Here is a 16,467-nt window from a genome sequence, read left to right on the forward strand (position 1 = left end):
GAAAGCAAGTACAGGGTTCTGAGTTGGATGATCAGCCATGATAATACTGAATAGCGGTGCAGGCTCGAAGGACCGAATAGCCTACTCCTGCACCTATTTTCTATGTTTCTATGAACTCAGCAGGCCAGCCAGCATCTATGGAAAAGAGTAAACAGTCGACGTTTCTGGCTGAAACACTTCGTCAGGACTGGAAAGTAGAAGTCAGAATAAGAAAGTGGGAGAAAGGGAAGAAGTACAAACTGGCAGGTGATAGGTGAGACCAGGTGATGGGAAGCTGGGATAAAGTAAGAAGCGGAGAGGGGAGAGGTGGAAAGGTGAAGAGGTTGGAGGAGATTGGACAATGAAAGAAAGGGAAGGAGGAGGAACACCAGAGAGAGGTGATGGGCAGGTGCAAAGAGAAGGGTGAGAGGGGAACCAGAATGAGGAATGGGGAAAAGGGAAAATTTTCCTGAAAGTTTGAGAAATCAATGTTCATGCTATCAAGTTGGAGGCAAAATATGAGGTGTTGCCTCTCCAACCAGAGTGTGGTCTTATCGAGGTATTAGAGGCCATGGATCAATCAGAACAACAAAATAAATTTGAAGAACAGAACTGACAAAGACACTCCACTTCCCATAAACAACACACCCATTCTCCAAAAAGAGTTTGCATGTGTCCTTTCTGACCAGTGGGCGTAAACAAACTGTTTATAACTGTCCTAATATTTTGATAAGCAACAACCTTACATAATTTGCTGAAATATTCATATTTTCAAGTCAACACTCTAGACTCTAATGTCACCAGTTTGGTGCCCAGAATAGGTGACTTCAGTATCCACTGTTGGCTTGGTAGCACCGCTACTGGGGTCTGAAGAGCATCCAGACTTAATAGTGATGGGTAAAACTGTAGCAAAGAAAAGTTGCTACATCTTTTGTTATGATTGTAACATCACCCAATATAGTTGTTGTAGGTTTATCTACCCATGACCATATCAGTGGAAGTAACCAGTACATAGTCAATGGGGAGGTTATGTCCCTTTTATACAATGGAGCAACTTTCCAGTTTATTGTGTAGCATTGCCATTGTTTAAAGTGGGATAGTTTTAGAATCCACAAACAATTAAGTGGGCAGATAGTGCAGAGTAATCCTGTGGGCCATTTCCCTCAATAATAAGTATACTGCTTGGGATACTGTTGCGGGGTGGAAAGCAGCAGCAACTGGGTCTCTGGCTCAGATGGGAAGTGGGAAGAAGAGGAGTGTAGTAGTGATTGGGGATTCCATGTTTTAGAGGAGTAGACAGGAGATTCTGAAAAAGAGAAAGTGATACCTGCAGAGTATGGTGGCTCCCAGGTGCCAGGGTCAGGGATGGCTCGGATTGGGCCACTACATTCTAAAGGAGGGTCAACAAATCAGTACCGACAACATACGTAGGAAAAGAGACGAGGTCTTGAAGGGAAGAAGTAGAGTGTTAACTAGAAAGCTGAAAAGCAGGACCTCGAGGGTAGTAAATCTCTGGATTGCTGCCTGCATCATGCACCAGTGAGGGTAAGAATAGGATGATTTGGCAGACAAATGTGTGGCTGAGAAACTGGTTAAAGGGGCAGGATTTCAGATTTCTGGATCATTGGGTTCTCTTCTAGGGAAGATATGATCTGTACAAAAAAGATGGGTCACCCTTGAACTCGAGTGGGACTAATATCCTTGTGGGCAGGTTTGCTAGAGCTGAGGGGGATGGTTTAAACTAAATTGGCAGGGGGATGGGAACCAGGGTGATAGGGCTCAGGATGGGGCAGTTGGTATACAAGTAAATGCATTGTGTAGTGAGACTGTGAGGAAGGACAGGGAGATGATAGAGCAAAATTGCTGTCAGTGCAATGAGTTGAGGGGTAACATGGGGGCAAGATAGAAAAGGGGGACAAATACAGGACTGAAGGTGTTATATTGAATGTACGCAGTATGTGTAATAAGGTAGAGAATTTTGTAGTGCAATTAGAGATCGGCTGGTATGACAATGTGGGAATGACTGAGAGAAGATCATAGTTGGGAGCTAAAACATCCAAGGATACAAATTGTATTGAAAGGATAGGTAGGTAGGCAGAGGGGTGGGTGGCTCTTTTGGTTAAAAATAAAATCAAATTATTTGAAAAAGGTGACATAGGATTGAAAGATGTAGAATTCTTGTGGGGAAAGTTAAGAAACTGCAAGAGTGAAAAACCCAAATGGGAGTTATATAGAGGACTTAGAACAGTAGCCAGGATGTGGGGCACAAATTACAACAGGAGATTGAAAAGGCATTTACAAAGGACAATATTACGATTGATGTGGGGGATTTCAAAATGCAGGTACAGTACATTGGGAAAATCCATTTGGTGCTGGATCCCAAGAGAAGGAATTTGTAGAATACCTATGAGAGGGATTTTTAGAGCAGCTTGTGGGTGAGCTTAGTAGGGAAAAGACAATTCTGGATGAGGTATTGTGTAATGAGCTAGATTTGATTAGGCAACTTAAGGTAAAGGGAACTTAGAAGGCACTGATGATATAATTCACCCTGCAGTTTGAGAGGGAGAAGCTAAAGTCAGATGTATCAGTGTTACAGTAGTGTAATGGAATCACAGAGGAGCTGGCCAAAGTTGATTGGCAGGTGACACTAGCAGAGACACAGCAGAACAGCAATGGCTGGAGTTTCCAGGGCAATTCGGAAGGTGCAGAATATTTACAATCAAAAGAGTGTGACAGTCGGAAAGTGTGTATAGAACCAAAGGAAATAGTAAAGGTACTTAATGAATACTTTACTTCAGTACTCACTATGGAAAAGGATCTTGGCGATTGTAGTGATGACTTGCAACGGACTGAAAGAGGATGTGCTGGAGCTTTCGGAAAGCTTCAAGTTGGATAAGTTGGAACCAGATGAGATGTACCCCAGGCTACTGTGGGAGGCAAGGGAGGAGATTGCTGAGCCTCTGGCGATGATCTCTGCATCAATGGAGACGGGAGAGGGTCCGGACCATTGAAGGGTTGCAGATGTTGTTCCCTTATTCAAGAAAGGGAGTAGAGATAGCCCAGGAAATTATAGACCAGTGAGTCTTACTTCAGTGGTTGGTAAGTTGATGGAGAAGATGCAGAGAGGCAGGTTCTATGAACATTTGGAGAGGTATAATATGATTAGGAATAGTCAGTATGGCTTTGTCAAGGGCAGGTTGTGCCTTATGAGCTTGATTGAATTTTTTGAGGATGTGACTAAACACATTGATAAAAGAAGAGCAGTTAGATGTAGTGTATATGGATTTCAGCAAGGCATTTGATAAGGTACCTCATGCAAGGCTTGTAGAGAAAGTAAGGAGGCATGGGATCCAAGGGGACATTGCTTTGTGGATTCAGAACTGGCTTGCCCACAGAAGGCAAAGAGTGGTTGTAAACGGGTCATATTCTGTATGGAGGTCGGTGACCAGTGATGTTCCTCGAATCTGATCTGGGACCCTTACTCTTCATGATTTTTATAAATGACCTGGATGAGGAAGTGGAGGGATGGGTTAGTAAGTTTGTTGATGACACAAAGGTTGGAGGTGTTGTGGATAGTGTGGAGGGCTGTCAGAGGTTACAGTGGGATATTGATAGGAGGCAAAACTGGACTGAGAAGCAGCAGATGGAGTTCAACCCAGGTAAGTGTGAAGTGGTTCACTTTGGTAGATCAAATATGATGACGGAATGTAGTATTAATGGTAAGACTCTTGGCGGTATGGAGGATCAGAGGGATCTTGTGGTCCAAGTCCATAGGACACTCAAAGCAGCTGCGCAGGTTGACTCTGTGGTTAAGGAGGCATACGGTGTATTGGCCTTCTTCAATTGTGGAATTGAATTTAGAAGCCAAGAGGTAATGTTGCAGTTATATAGGACCCTGGTCAGACCCCACTTGGAGGGGTCAGTTCTGGTCGCCTCACTACAGGAAGGATGTAGAAACCATAGACCGGGTGCAGAGAAGATTTACAAGGATGTTGCCTGGATTGGGGAGCATGCCTTATGAAGACAGGTTGAGTGAACTCAGCCTTTTCTCCTTGGAGCGACAGAGGATGAGAGGTGACCTGATAGAGGTGTATAAGATGATGAGAGGCATTGATCGTGTGGATAGTCAGAGGCATTTTCCCAGGGCTGAAATGGCTGCCACAAGAGGACACAGGTTTAAGGTGCTGGGGAGTAGGTACAGAGGAGATGTCAGGGGTAAGTTTTTTACTCAAAGTGGTGAGTGCATGGAATGGGCTGCCGGCAACAGTGATGGAAGCGCATACAACAGGGTCTTTTAAGAGGGTTTTAGATAGGTACATGGAGCTCAGTAAAATAGAGAACTATGGGTAACCCTAGTAATTTCTAAGGTAGGGACATGTTTGGAACAACTTTGTGGGCTGAAAGGCCTGTATTGTGCTGTAGGTTTTCTATGTTTCTATGAAGTATTCTAAAGGGAGGATGAGGCAACCGTGACTCAAAGGGAAGTCAAAAACAGCATAAAAGCAAAAGAGGGCATATGGCATATAATATAGCAAAATTAGTGAAAAGTTAGAGGATTGGGAATCTTTTAAAAACCAACAGAAGGCAGCTAAACAAGCAATAAGGAGAGAAAAGTTTAAATATTTATTTAGCGATACAGGGTGTAGTAGGCCCTTCAAGCAGCGCCACTCCAGCATCCACCAACAGCCCTGATTTAACCCTAACCCAATTAAGGGACAATTTATAATGTCCAATTAACCTAGCTGGTACATCTTTCCGGGAGGAAACCAGAGCACCAGGGAAACCTCATGAATTCCATGGAGGATGTACAGAATCCTTACAGAGGACGCTAGGATTGAACTCCAAACTCTAATGCCTCAAGCTATAATAACGTTGTGCCAACTGCTACACTACATGGCACCCAAAAATGGAGGTAAGATAGTCAATAGTATAAAAGGGGACACCAATTTTTTTTCTGGATATATGAAGAGTAAAAGAGGCAAGAGTGGATATTGGACCACTGGAAAATGACACTAGAAAGATAGTAATAGGGGACAAAAAATTGCGGAGGAACTTAATAAGTGTTCTGTGGAAGATATGTCATAAATTTGAGACTGTCAGGGGGCTGAAGCAAGTGTGTTTGCTATACTAACGATAAGGTGCTTGGGATGTTGAAAGATCTGTCGGTAGAATAGTCACCTGGACCTGATGGACTATACCTTAGGGTTTTGAAAGAGGTAGCTGCAGGAATTGTGGAGCATTGATAGTGATTTTTCAAGAATCAATAGATTCTGGTATGGTTCCAAAGGAATGAAAAATTGCAAATGTTACTCCACTCTTTAAGAAGAGATGGAGGCAAAATACAGGAAGTATTGGGCCAGTTAGCCTGACTTCAGTGATTGGGAAGACGTTGGAGTCCATTATCAAGGATGAAGTTTCAGGGTATTTGGAGGCACATGATAAAAAAGGCCAAAGTCAGCATAGGTTCCTTAAGGAGAAATCTTGCATGGCCAATCTATTGGAATTCTTTAAGGAAATAACAGGCAGGTTGAGACAATGCATGTCGTTTGCTTGGAATTGCAGAAAACCATTGACGAGATGCTGCACAAGCCTGGTAAACAAGAGCCCATGGTAGTTTAGGAAAGATACTAGCATGGATAGAATATTGGCTGACTGCAGGTGGCAAAAAATGGGAATAAAGAGGGTATTTTCTGGTTGCTGGTTGACTGCAGGTGCCTAGTAGTGTTCCACTAGGGTCAGTGTTGGGACCACTTCTTTTCAAACTATATGTCAGTGATTTGGATAACAGAATTAGTGGTTTTGTGGTCAAGTTTGCAGACAATACAAAGATGGGTGGAGAAGCAGTTTCTATTAGGCCAGGGAAAGACTGTGGTGAACTACATATACCTGTCTGGACACGCCCCCTGCTGACTGCTCCTGTGGCTCCTCCCACAGACCCCAGTATAAAGGCGATCAAGGCCTGAGCCCAGCCCTCAGTCTCCAGGATGTAGTATGGTGGTCACTCACTGCTTGTTCCTTCTTCCAGTCAATAAAAGCCAATATCTTGCCTTACGTCTCAGAGTGAGTTATTGATGGTGTTGGAAGGGTTCAGAGGAGGTTCACCAGAATAATTCATAGACTAAAAGGGTTAATGTATGAAGAGCATTTGATGGCTCTGGACCTGTACTCACTGGAGTTTAGAAGAATGGTCCAGGGGGCATCTCATTGAAACCTATCAAATATTTCAAGACCTAGAAAGAGTGGATGTGGTGAGGATGTTTCCTATAGAGCAGGAATCTAGGACAGTTAAAAATTCAAAGTAAATTTATTATCAAAGTACATATATGTCACCAATTACAACTCTGAGATTCATTTTCTTGTGGGCATACAGGGATAAGGTTCCTCACCTACCACGTAAGTAGCCTCCATGTTCAGCACATAATTCTCCATAACTTCCACCATCTCCATCACCAAGCACTTCTTTCCCTCAGCTCACTTTCTGCAGGGGTCACTCCCTACGTGACTACCTTGTCCATTCGCCCCTTCCCACCGATCTACCTCCGGTATTTACCCTTGCAAGTGGAACAAATGCCATACCTGCCCCTACACCTCCTCCCTCACTACCATTCAGGGCCCCAATCAGTCCTTCCAGGCGAGGTGATAGTTCACCTGTGAGTCTGTCGGGGTCTGGTGCTCCTGGTGTGGCTTCCTGTGTATCGATGAGCCCTGATGTAGACTGGGATTCTGGTTTGCTGAGCACCTGCACAATGTCTGCCAGAGAAAGTGGGAACTCCCAGTGGCCCCCATTTCAATCCTACTTCCTATTCCCATTCCAACATGTCAGTACATGGCCTCCTCTACTGTCGCGATGAGGCCACACTCAGATTGGGGGATCCACACCTTATATTCCATTTCAGTTGCCTCCAACCTGATGCCATGAATGTCGATTTCTTGGGTTTCCACTAATTGCCCCCTCTCCTTTCCTTCACCATTCCCCAGTCCCATTTCCCTCTCTCACCTTATCTCTTTACTTGTCCATCACCTCCCGCCTGTGCTACTCCCCCTTCCCTTTCATCCATGGTCTTCTCACCCTCTCCTATCAGATTCCCCCTTCTCCTGCCCTTTTATCTCTTTCACCTATTAACTTGCCAGCTCTTTACTACCCCTCCCCCTGCTTCACCCAACACCTACCACCTTGTATTTCTTCCTCCTCTCTCCTGCCACCTCTTACTCTGACTTCTCATCTTTTCTTTCCAGTCCTGATGAAGGGTCATGGTCCGCGACTGCTTACTCTTTTCCATAGATGCTGCTTGGCCTGCTGAGTTCCTCCAGCATTTTGTGTGTGTTGATTGCAGTCAGTTGGATTGGTTGAAATGTGTCTATTTTGATGAGGGAAGTATGAGGCACAAGGGTCAGTACATGGAGCTACAACACTGTGGCCATTGTGGAGAGTTGGCTGTCACAAGGGCAGAAATAGCTGCTGGATATTCTGGGATTTAGATGTTTCAAAGGTGACAGGAAGGGAGGTGGTTGGTAGGGTGTGGTGGCAATGCTAAACAGAGATACTTTCAGCACTGTTGCAGAAGAGAAGGATATCCTGGAGTGGTCATCTACTGAGTTGTTGAGGTGGAAGTAAGAAACAGAAAGGGAGCAAATCTATTACGAGTATTCTATAGACTTCTCAGCCCTCCTCCCCAGCCCAATAGCAACAGAAACTCTAAGATGCAAATTGGGAGGCAAAAGGTTTTGGAAAGATGTAAAAAAAACAAGTGTGTTGCATGGATAACTTCAGGTCCCCTAATTTTAATTGACACCTCCTTAATGCAAAAGGTTGAGATAGTGCAGAATTTGTTAAGTGTGTCTACACAGTATGTAGAGAGGCCGACTACAGGAGAGGTCATACTGCATCTGGTACTAGACAATGAACCTGGTCAGGTGTCATATGTCTTGGTTTGTGGGCATTTAGGACCATGACCTAAATGCCTTGGACAGAGATTAAAGCAGGAGGCATTGAACATTATTTAATTGGAGGAGGCCAAATTATGAAGCTGTTGGGCAGGAACTGGGAGCATAGATTGGTGATGGATGTACTCAGGGAAATGCATAGCAGAAATGTGGAGGTTGTTTAGGGAGCACTTGCTTGGGGTTCTGGATAGATTTCTCCCATTGAGGCAGAGGAAGGATAGTAGGATGCACTTACATCCACTGTGATAAAGTGCTTTGAGAGGTTGGTCATGAGGCATATCAATTCCTGCCTGTGGAGTGACTCAGATCAGCTCCAGTTTGCCTACCATCACAATAAATCAACAGCAGATGCCATTTCATTGCCTCTTCACTCAGCTCCAGAACATCTGGTCAATGAAGCTGCATACATCAAAAACACTTAATTGACTACAGCAGATCATTTAGCATCATCATCCCCTTGAAACTAATCACTAAGCTCCGAGATTCTGGCTCTTAATACTATCCTGTGCAACTGGATCCTGAATTTCCTCATTTGCAGGTCCTAGGTAGCACAGATTGACAACATCATCTCCTCCACAATCACTATCAGCACAGGTACACCACAAGGCTGTGTGCTTAGCCCCTGCTCTACTTACTTTATGACTGCGCAGTTAAAACTCTACCATGGATGGTCCCAAGCCCAGCTGCGAAGAGGGCGGGGCATGAGGCTAGCAACCTCATCCCATGGAAACCCAGAAATGCCAGCAGAACCTCTTAAGACATCATCCCTGGGAGAGGAAGGATACACCAAGAACATGGGCTACACCTGAGAACAATTTAAAAGAATGGCCCAGGACAGAGGTCTCTGGCAAGCTACTGTCAGTGGTCTATGCTCCAGTAGGGTGATGGGCTTAAGAAGAAGAAGCATGGTCAAGTACAAATCCAATGCCATATTTAAGTTTGTTGATAGCACCACTGTTGGCCAAATCAAAGGTGGTGATAAGTTGGCATACAGGAGGGAGATTGAAAATTTGGTTGAATGGTGCCACAACAATGCAATCTCACTGAACATCAGCAAAAACAAGGAGCTGATTACTGACTACAGGAGGGAGAAGCCGGGGGTCTCATTAGGGGATTGGAGATAGAGAGGGTCAGTAACTTGAAATTCATTGGTGTTACCATATCAGAGGATCTGTTCTGGGACCAACATGTAAGTGCCATCACAATGAAGGCATGACAGTGCCATTACTTCCTTAGAAGTTTGCATAGATTTGGCATGGAATATGGAACAGTACAGCACAGGAACAGGCTCTTCAGCCCACAATTTGTGCTAAATCAGCTAAAATGTAAATCAAAGAACTCCCAAAATGAATAACTCCTACCAACACAATGTCCACACGTACAAACAAGCTGGATGAACTCAGCAGGTCAGGTAGCATCCTTTGAAATGAGAATTCATTTCAACGGATGCTGCCCGACCTGCTGAGTTCATCCAGCTTGTTTGTACGTGTAAGTTTGAGCACAGCATCTGAAGTGTACTTTGTGTTTACACAATGTCCATATCTCTCCATTTTCCTCATAGTTCTGTGCCTATCTGATCATCTCTTAAAAGCCTTTAATGTATTTGCCTGTACCACGATACCAGGCATCGCATTCCAGGCATGCACCACTCTCTGAATAAATAAATAAACTAATCCCTCACATCCCCTTTGAACCTATCCCATCTCACCTTCAATGCATACCCCGGTATTAGATATTTCTACGCTGAGAAAAAGATACTCCCTATTTACTATATCTATACCTCTCATAATCATATAAACTTCTATCAGTTCTCCCTCCCCTCAGCCTCCACCACTCCTGAGAAAATAACCCATCTTTATCTAGCCTCTTTTGATAGCACATGCTATAAGGAAAAACTTCTTCACACAGAGAGTGGCAAATCTGTGGAATTTTCTGCTACAGGAAACAGTTGAGGCTGGTTCATTGGCTATATTTAAGAGGAAGTTAGATATGGCCCTTGTGGCTAAAGAGATCAGGGGGTATGGAGAGAAAGCAGGTACAGGGTTCTGAGTTGGATGATCAGCCATGATCATACTGAATGGTGGTGCAGGCTCGAAGGGCTAAATGGCCTACTCCTGCACCTATTTTCTATGTTTCTATGCCCTCTAAACCAGGCAGCATCCTGATCAACCTGTTCAGCAGCCTTCTAAAACCTCAACTTCCTTCCTATAGTAGTGCAGAACTGTGTGCAATACTCCATAAGTGGCCTAACCAGAATTCTATCGTTGCAACATAGCCTTTTGACTTTTGAACTCAATGCATCAACTAATAAAAGCAAGCATTCCACAAGCCTTCTTGACTACCCTAATGACCTGTGTGACCACTCTGAAGGAGTAATGAACTTGGACCCTGAGACCTCTGCTTGACAACATCTTAACAGTGCACTGTCTCCTAGCATTTGTCCTACAAAGGTGCAACACCTCTCATTTAAACTCCACCTGCCATTTCTCTGCTGAAACTTTGGCGAACTTCTATAGATGTGCAGTCGAGAGTATCCTGACTGGTTGGATCATGGCCTGGTATGAAAATACAAATGCTCAGGAGTGGAAAAGTCTACAAAAGGAGTGGATACAGCTCAGACCAATATATGCAAAGCCCTCCCCAGCACTGAGCACATTCACAAGGAGCCCTGCCTCAAGAAAGTAGCATCCATCATCAAGAACCCCATCATTCAGAACATGCTCACATCTTACTACTACCATCGAGCAAGATGTATAGGAGCCTTAGGTCCTCGATCACCAGTTTCACAAACCGTTATTACCCCAAGCTCTTGAAACAACTTAACTCAACTCTGAACTGACACCACAACCTATAGACTCACTTTCAAGGACTCTACAATTCATTATTTGTTTACTTATTAGTTGTCTTTGTTATTTATAGTTTTTCATAAATTCTATTGTAGTTCCTTGTTTTCCTCTAAATGCCTCTAAGAAAATTAATGTCAGGGTAGTGTATGATGGAATATATTCACTGCGATAATAAATTTACTTTGATCTTTGAACCATGGTTGACGAGAAATGTGGAACATCTAGTTAAGAGAAAGAAAGAAGGTACTTAAGATTTAGGAAGCAAGGATTGACATAGCTCCAGTTACAAACGAGTTGGGAAGAAGTTTAAGAATAGGATTAGGAGAAATGGAAGGGAAAGGGAGAAGGTCTTGGCAAGTAGGATTAAAGAAAACCCCAAGGCATGAACATGTATGTAAACAGGAGGATGACTAGAATGAGGGTAGGACTGATCAGTGATAAAAGAGGAAACTTGCCCAGAGTTGGAGGAATTGTGGGTGCTGCTTAATGAATACATTGTTTCAGTATTCATCAGTTAGAAGGACCTTGATAAATATGAGTTTAGCATAGAACAGACTAATATGATGGAAGATGTCAACATTAAAAAAGGGGATTGTGAGATGTTTTGAAAAATATCAGGATAGTTAAGTCCTTAGGGCTAGATAGGATGTACCTCAGGTTACTACAGGATGAGAGGGGAGATAGTGCTGTGTCTTTGTTGATGATCTTTGCATCCTCACTGGCCACAGGAGTAGTGCCAGATAATTGAAGTGTGGCAAATGTTATTTCTTTGTTCAAGAAAGGTAACCATGAGAATTATAGACCAATGAGACTGTTGGAGAGGATTCTTAGGGACAGAATTTATGAGCATTTGAAGAAGTATTAGGGATAATTAGCATGGCTTTATGAGGGTAGGTTGTGCTTTACAAGCCTGATTGAATTCTTTGAGGAGATGATAAAACTTATTGATGAAGACAGAGCAGTGGATATGATGTACATGGATTTTAGTAAGGTTCGCCAAGTAGGCTCATTCAGAAAGTCAGGCGGTATGGGATCCAGGGAAATTTGGCTGTGTGGATTCAGAACTGCTTTTCCCACAAAAGGCAGAGTTGTAGTAGATTGAGTGTTTTCTGAGTGGAAGTCAGTTACCAGTAGTATTCTGCAGTGAATTGTTCTGGAACCTCTGCCTCTTAGTGATTTTTAAAAATGACTTGAATGAGGAAGTGGAAGAGTGGGTTAGTAAGTCTGCAGATACCATGAAGGTTGCTGGCGTTATGGATAAAGTAGGTCAAGCAGGAAGAAAGTAAGGAGAACATATGAAGGTTAAACCTAAAGGCAGAATACAGGGTTGATGGCAGGATTCTTAGCAGTGGAGGAGAACAGAGGGATCTTGGGGGGGTCAATGTTCGTAGATTCTTCAAAATTGCTGCACATTTTGATGGAGTGGTGAAGAAGGATGCAGTGTTGGCTTTCATTGAGTCAGGGGATTGAGTTTAAGAGCTGTGAGGTAATGTTTCAGCTCTATAAAACTCTAGTTAGACTTCTCTGATTATCTCATTGTAAGGATATGTAAGTCCTGGAAAGGGTGCAGAAGAAATTTACCAGGATTATAAAGCATCTCTTTGAGGATAGGTTGAGTGAGCTCGGGTTTTTCACTTTAAAGAGGGTAAGACTTGATGGAAATGTATTAGATAAGAGCCATAGACCTGGTGGACAGACTTTTTTCACAGGGTGGAAATGGCTAATATAATGGGGCATGACTTTTAAGGCGATTGGGGGAAGAATGTCAGTAGTAACTTTTTTTAAAACCGAGTAGAAGGAGCGTGAGTCAGAGGGAAGGAAACAGAGTCATTTCAGTGGACCATTTGTGAGAGTATGGGAAAGAGATACCCTAAGCCGGGGGTCGGCAACCCGCGGCTCCGGAGCCGCATGTGGCTCTTTTACGTCTGTGCTGCGGCTCCCTGTTGCTTTGGGAAATAATTGGTTGTGGCGACCCTTTTCCTGGCATATCCGAACCGACTCACAATTAGATAGCCTACGGGGGTTTGCGAGCACAGAGCTTTGGAGCCTCTGCGCCATGGGGGGCAGGTTGAGGGAGGCTTAAAAGTGAGGCTGAAGATTTCGAATAAAGTTTTTTCCTTCGACTGCAGTTACCGACTCGGTGTCGTAATTTTAGCGCTGCGTGTAGCACACCGCTACATGGTCAGTATTTAATTAAAATGTATTTTATGTTAGTTTGTTAGTTTTTGAAATGTAAATCTAAATTTGAAGATTATGGTGAACTTGTACAATCTAAATAAGACTTTGTGGCGACCCATTTCCTGACACATCCGAACCGGCTCACAATTAGCCAGCGTTCAGGCTAAGGGAGATAGCCTACGGGGGTTTGTGAGTACGTGTCTTTTGCAGCATCCGCGCCCATGGGGGGCGGGTTGAGGGAGGCTTAAAAGCAAGGCTGTTTAGTTCGAATAAAGCTATCTTTGACTGCAGTTTACTGACTGCGTGTAGCACACCGCTACAACCTGTTTTTATCGCTAGCTGTCCAGAGGGGAGGTGCTGAAACGCTTTGTCGCGTGTCTGGAAGAAGTGAAAACTTTCCTGGGCAGCAAAGGGCCCACCTTTCCTGAGCTGGAACAGCCAGAGTGGCTGGCAAAGCTACAGGTCATGGTAGACATAACAGCGCACCTGAACACGCTGAACACAGCTCTTCAACGGGGTAAAGACGTACAGCCCTGCACATGTCGGAGGATGTTTTGGCATTCGAGCGCAAGTTGACGTTGCTTGCCAGAGATTTACAGAAAGGCACATTGTCTCACTTCCCCAATTTGAGAGAGTTCAGAAAAGGTCACGACATGATAAATTCGGTGTATTTACATTGGGCAATCATCGCAATGCAAACATCATTTGGGAAACGCTTCTGTGAGTTCAGAGAGGAAAAAAAACACATTATCCTTCCTGGTCACTCCCCTAAGCATCGATCCATCCCTACTGAATATGACTGCATTGTCAGGTGTGAGTCAACCTGAACAAGGAAGATAAATATTTTAATTGCCTATTATTTTACGTATATTCATATGCTTTCATTGTTCAGTGAAATAGTCCTTTTATTTTTCAGGTTGACAGCTGGCTGACGTTATTTTTGGTTTGCTGCTGGCGGCAAATTTAAGTTTGGCGTTTTTCATAAATACAAGAAGGACTCAAATAGACGTTGAGTATTTTACTTAAAAGTAACCTTCAACCCAACGTCTTTTTTTCGGAGGTCAACATGTTTTTGTTGCATGCAGAAATGTAATTTCGTTTTCTCTGCAGGAGTTCATCAATTTCATAAATGCAACACATTATAGTTTGTTTATACATAGCATAAAGGCAAAAAAAACGTTGTATGCAGTGTTATTTCATTTTAAATGTCAAACGGGTTTTGCGGCTCCCAGTGTTTTCTTTTCTGTGGGAAACGGGTCCAAGTGGCTCTTTCAGTGGTAAAGGTTGCTGACCCCTGCCCTAAGCCTACAGTGTGGAACAATGTGAAAATGCTGTCCACAGAGCAGAATTAAACTTTTTCATGTTTGTCTTTCCTGAAAGTTAAACAGTAATTAATTTAGCAAGAAAGTGAAAATTTAAAAAATGCTGTACATCTAAAACAAAAACGGAAAATGTTGAAAATCAGCAGGCCAGTCCCATCAATGGGAAATCAGGTACAGTAGTAAACTCTTCAACCAGCTGATTTGAACAGGCGTCCACTAAATTGAACTACAAAGGAGAAACAAAACGTTACAATTACATTCCGCATTTCCAGAATGTTCTTTTTTTCTCTCGCGCGTCCGGTATCTGCATGTTTTTGCCTAACACGACAACTCTAATCCCGCCTTCCTCCGAGGCTACGCATGCGCGCCTCCGGCCGAGGTTGGACTTCCTGATCCTGACGTCAGGAGCCGGCCCACAAGTGCCCGTATGAGCCGGCAAAAAAAGCCGAAATTTCCAGAAGGTTCCAGGTGTCTTCAGAGCAGCTGTGGGTAAGTGATGGTTGTTGCGGGGTGGGGGGGATTGAACTCATCTTGCTGAAGCTTCATACCCCGTTCGTCTCTCTCAGAACATCAGTGTGGAAATATCGAAGTTAATGCTTTAGCCAGAGTTTAACCATTTATTTCTTTGTAACTGTAATAACCTCGTACGATCATAACTGTGCTGTTGTCTTTCTCCTCCTCGGTTTTTTAAAATTGGTTTACGTGTCAAACATCTGGATTAAAAGTGTGAGCCTCCCTGCGCCGACCCCTTTCTGTTACAGATGGCGGCCCCGCCACATGAGACCAGGGGTCTGGCGACATTCTGTCCGTCTCCCCTCTCCTAGTTTCCGGTGGCGATCGGCGGCCCGGCCCACGTGACCCCGGTACCCGGCCCACGTGACCCTCCAGCCGCCGTCGCCGGTATCCAGCCCATGCGACCAGGCTGTGGTAGCTGGTCAGCGGCAGGTACTTCCAGCCGGTCATTTTCTCAGAGTCGTATGGGTTCCCGTGGATATCATCCATAAACACTGTGCCCCGTCTGTTAGATTATCTCTAAGGAGATCGCGAATGCTTGGATTTAAAACATTCTAGGGAATTGAATATAATTAGAAAGGGGGGAGGGCTGCTCTGAAGAGGCAAAGGCGCAGTGGTCAAATGTGTGCTGTTTCTTAGCAAAATTGCCGATCTAGTCTGTCGAAGCCTGATTTCAGCCGCTCTTGGAATAACAGCTCCCATTTTGCTGATTAGAATTCTGGTCAGGCCTCTGGTACTCGTAGCTTCACGGTAAGTTACGACGTTGTTACGGTTTCTAGGCTGAAAGTACAGAAGTTTAGTGGCATTGTATGTAGGTAGACATATTGGTGTAAAATTGTACCAGAATTAAAGAGCGATTAATTGTTTTATTTTTTAACAATTTAGTGAAGTTATCTTTGTGAATAGCTGTTTTTCGTATTCTTAGTACAGTGGTTTATAAGGGGATTGACAGCTACCAGGTTTTGTGGGAACTTTTAAAAAGAAAAATACTGCAGATGCTGGGTATCGGAAATAAACAACAGCTTATTCCGGGAATATTTTGAACATTAACCTCTTTTAACCTTGACAGTTGTTGATCAATCTTATTTCAGCGCTTCTGTTGTGAATCAAAATATCAATTAGATTAATACTTAAGATGAGTGTTGTGCAGTCCCTTGGTTAAAGAGCAATGCAGTAGGATTGACTGGATAGCTATTGAGAGATGGTGCACAGGCGCCAATATCTGGGAAAGCAAGTTGTCCTTTTGGGGATGTGATTGACAAATTGTGCTGGGACTGGTGCATTGGTGAATTAAACTAGTGCCATTGATTAGGCTTAACTAGATAGTGGAGAACAATTGTAGTTGAGTTTAGAAGACCATTGATCTCATTGACCATTGAAATGTACAGAATTCTGATTTGATGTATCATTTCCCAGTTCAGTAAAGGGAACTAGAGGCATGATAGAGGTGCTATCCAATGTTGATTAGAAGGGGACAATAGCAGGGACGACAGTCCAGCAGCAATGGCTGGAGTTTCTGGGAATAATTCTGAAGATGCAGTATTGGTTCATCACAAAGCGGCAGTGTTCTAAAGGGAGGATGAGCCAACAATGGATGACAATGGAAATCAAAGAGCACAGAAGCAAAAAGAAAAGGCATATAATAAGTTTGCCAAAAACATCCAAGAGTTTACCGACAGTATTTT

At 43.6% G+C, this 16,467-nt stretch overlaps 1 protein-coding gene across 3 annotated transcripts in view; it reads left to right on the forward strand.

Moving 5' to 3' along the window:
• Positions 1–14,618: 14,618 nt before the first annotated feature.
• LOC132396826 (dnaJ homolog subfamily A member 1-like) overlaps positions 14,619–16,467 on the forward strand; it is a 57,109-nt gene continuing 55,260 nt past the window's right edge. The window contains exon 1 of one of the 3 annotated variants that reach the window (XM_059974799.1): positions 14,619–14,758. The gene's annotated coding sequence lies outside the window, so the exon portion shown is untranslated. Of the gene's footprint in view, positions 14,759–15,193; positions 15,215–15,256; positions 15,533–16,467 lie in introns of those variants that run through there. The other 2 variants (XM_059974800.1, XM_059974798.1) reach the window with 2 other exon arrangements.

Source organism: Hypanus sabinus, chromosome 7 (genome assembly GCF_030144855.1).
Source record: "Hypanus sabinus isolate sHypSab1 chromosome 7, sHypSab1.hap1, whole genome shotgun sequence".
NCBI classification, from domain to species: Eukaryota; Metazoa; Chordata; class Chondrichthyes; order Myliobatiformes; family Dasyatidae; genus Hypanus; species Hypanus sabinus.